Consider the following 3,644-nt stretch of genomic DNA (forward strand, 5'->3'; position numbering starts at 1 on the left):
GAAAAAAGAAATAATATAGAATAAATAATTAGGTGAGTTGATAGATGATTGATGGATTAAAGATAGTATAAAATAGAGGTTTGAATGTGATACATTCTTATTATTATTCTGTGCAATACCAGAGAGAGACATAGGAGGCGTGCGTTTTGATTGGAGGTTTGAAGATCAAATACTTTTACATTACACCGTCGGCGAGAAATTGCTTGCTAAGCACAACCACATCTATCTTCAAGGTTCATTCATCTCTCCGTTTATCTTCAAATTCTCCTTTAAGACTGTCTAGTTAGTCTGATTGAGCTTGAGCCTTTTCGAGTTCGGGCTCGGGCTTGGCTCGTTTACACCCTAACCATACTAGTTGGGGCAAAAATATTCAATCTATGCTTCAAATATATTATGTGTTGTTTGATATACTATTATAAACTCAGAATCAGATACGATGCTTGGCAAGGAATTTTTCACCGAATATGGTGAAGCAAGTCTGTATGAGATTCAGGAAGTTGTAGGGAAGGGAAGTTATGGTGTTGTTGCAGCTGCGGTTGATACGCACCGGGGAGAAGTTTGCTATCAAAAAGATTAACGATGTTTTCGAGCACGTTTCTGATGCGACTCGCATTCTTCGTGAAATCAAGCTTCTTCGCCTGCTTAAACATCCGGACATTGTTGAGATTAAGCATATTATGCTTCCTCCTTGTAGAAGAGAATTCAAGGATATTTATGTGGTGTTTGAGTTGATGGAATCAGATCTTGATGAAGTAATTAAGGTTAATGATGATCTTACTCCTGAACATCATCAGTTTTTCTTGTATCAGCTTCTTCGAGCTTTGAAGTATATACATACAGGTAGGCCTTTTTAATACTGCTATCTGTATCAAAATTTTGTTATCCTGAATGAATTGTTAATTACTTAACTTGTGTCGATTGTATGTTTTTCTTTGCAGCACATGCGTTCCATCGAGATTTGAAGCCCAAAAACATCCTTGCTAATGCAGATTGCAAGTTAAAGATCTGTGATTTTGGTCTAGCCCGTGCATCGTTTGATGATACCCCGTCAGCAATTTTTTGGACTGTATGTTTCTCTTATTGTTTTAGCTATGATTAAAGCATAAATCTTTGATGAGTTGCTGATGTTTTGATCTTTAAATCTTTACAGGACTATGTGGCTACCAGATGGTATCGAGCTCCTGAACTTTGTGGCTCCTTTTTCTCTAAAGTAAGCATATACACACTAGCTATCTGAAACATAAGCTATTCAAGTACTCATTTCTCAATTTGGATTGTTTTAGTATACTCCTGCAATTGATATCTGGAGCATAGGATGCATATTTGCTGAGATGTTAACAGGAAGGCCATTGTTTCCTGGGAGGAACGTTGTGCACCAGTTGGATCTTGTCACTGATTTGCTTGGTTCTCCTTCTGCTGAAATCATTGCAAGGGTTCGTTTAAAGTTATCCCTTTTTGAACTTGTATTCAAAGATTATCACTTTTCTAGCTTCTGGATAACAGTAGTTATCAAAAATCTGCAGATACGGAACGATAAGGCTAGAAGATATTTAAACAGCATGCCCAAGAAAACCCCTATTCCATTCTCACAAAAGTTCCCAAATGCTGATCCACTGGCACTTCGGCTACTTGAAAAATTGATTGCATTTGATCCTGCAGACCGAATATCTGCTGAAGAGATAAGCATTAGTAAAACTTTATGCTTTTCTAGTAATTAACTTGATGAATGCTTGAAGCTATTATTACTGTTTATTGATATTGTGAGGTGTTAAATTTACAGGCATTAGCTGATCCGTATTTTTATGGGTTAGCTAACTTGGAATCTGAACCATCCAAAGAGCCAATTTCAAAACTTGAATTTGAGTTTGAAAGGCGAAGATTAACTAAGAATGATGTTAGAGAGTTGATTTATAGAGAGGTATGGTCATATTCTATGATCTTTATAATTTTCTTTCATTTTACAATGCATTTACTCATCATGGTTCTATCATATTTTAAGCACACAGATTCTAGAGTATCACCCGCAAATGCTGCAAGAGTACCTTCATGGTGAAGAACACATAAGTTTCATGTATCCAAGGTCAGATTAAAGATTTTCTTTTGACTATCATTAAATACCTAGAAGTCTAAAATACCCTCCCTTTTTTTAAATCTGATTTCAGTGGGATTGAACGATTCAAGCAAAAATTTGCTGATCTTGAAGAGCAAGAAGGGAATGCAAGAAAAAAGTCTCCACTTCAAAGGCACTACACATCATTGCCAAGGTACAATCGAAAAGAAATTGTTAACAAATTGGTAATAAATTAATAAAGAACAAATTAGTTTATAGGTGCAAAAATGGTTAGTATATCATACTATTAATATATTATGGTATGTTGAGATAATTGGTGTGGTATTTTTTCAAAGAGAGCGGATATGTGTACCCATAGAAGAAGCAGTTGATGAAATCAACGACTTTGAAAGGCGTACAAGTGCTGCAATTGCCACCACTCTTCAAAGCCCGCCAAGATCCGAAAGGTGTAACGAATCCAAAACTGTTAAAAAAGATTCTAACATTATCCAAAACAGTCCTAGAAAGCCTGACTTGCCCAGAAGTTCTACCACTAACACACCCAAATATGTAGGATCCAGCAACAGGAGTTGCAAGGTAAGTACTCTGTACCTCAGTGTTAAGACTGATTATGGGGAAATTATAATATTTGAAATAACTGCAAAAAACACTTAATGATGTTTTCCAAGTTTCGTTTTTCTGACATAAATGTATGTTTTTTAGGGTCAAGGAGATGAGGTGAGCAGTGTTCTGTCACAGAAGCTAGCAGCACTAAGTTCTTGATTTGTATGTCAAGGCTTTGACTCTGGATGTTGACCGAGTCTAATATTAGTTCTACTGTGTAATATTGCTGTTGTGAACTTTGATAATTTATCCGCTGCATATGTGCTGCTATCTGTTGTGACTGGATTGAAGTTTTTATTGTTGTGAACACTGCTACCTTGTAATAATAACATGTATGATGATCTACTGTAGACTTGTAGTATAAGTTAAATTCTATTTGTATGATCCCTAATAATTGTTCTGAAAGATGTAGTCATTTCTAGTTCAATTAGGATGATCCATATGGTGAAAAAGGCACAACTTATTGTTGTATGAAGGTGACTGTGGTTTTGAGAGAAGTGTCTGGAATGTGAATAATGTTGTTGTTGGTAATGTGCTAAAGTTCGATAATTTGAGCCAGTGTGGGGATTTTATGACCTGGTCAATTAGTGTTAATTGATCATGCTGTAAATACTCTAAGCCATGGTTGAGGTGAGTGCTGGCAAATTGGGTTCTTAACATAAAAAAATGTACACTATGCAATATTATACTTTTTAAAAAATAATTAAAATTAGCAGGCTAGGAACCACCACTAAAGTCTAAGTGTTAAACGATTGGTTTTCATGTTTGATACTTGTATTAATTGTGTTGCCTTTGACCTATTAAACACGATAAGCCACGAATTGCCAACGCAGGTTGAGGGTTGGGTTTTTCTTTTCATATTTTATAAATCAAGTTTAGACCAAATGATTGATAAATCATGTTTATTTTAAATATGGTTCGGGGGACGAATACCAAATCTAATGCTAGAATGTTTAATAATAACTGAAAT

The 3,644-nt window shown here is 35.5% G+C and overlaps 1 pseudogene across 1 annotated transcript; it reads left to right on the forward strand.

Moving 5' to 3' along the window:
• Positions 1-427: 427 nt before the first annotated feature.
• On the forward strand, positions 428-2,947 carry LOC143596379 (mitogen-activated protein kinase 9-like; annotated as a pseudogene). The gene is made up of 10 exons (XR_013146697.1): positions 428-840; positions 939-1,066; positions 1,151-1,210; positions 1,284-1,433; positions 1,524-1,677; positions 1,779-1,918; positions 2,007-2,080; positions 2,163-2,264; positions 2,407-2,647; positions 2,774-2,947. The product of XR_013146697.1 is annotated as a mitogen-activated protein kinase 9-like (transcript).
• Positions 2,948-3,644: the final 697 nt, after the last annotated feature.

This window comes from Bidens hawaiensis, unplaced genomic scaffold (genome assembly GCF_021521415.1).
Source record: "Bidens hawaiensis isolate Kalapana, Puna unplaced genomic scaffold, B.hawaiensis_p1.1 tig00046316_1, whole genome shotgun sequence".
Classification (NCBI taxonomy): domain Eukaryota; kingdom Viridiplantae; phylum Streptophyta; class Magnoliopsida; order Asterales; family Asteraceae; genus Bidens; species Bidens hawaiensis.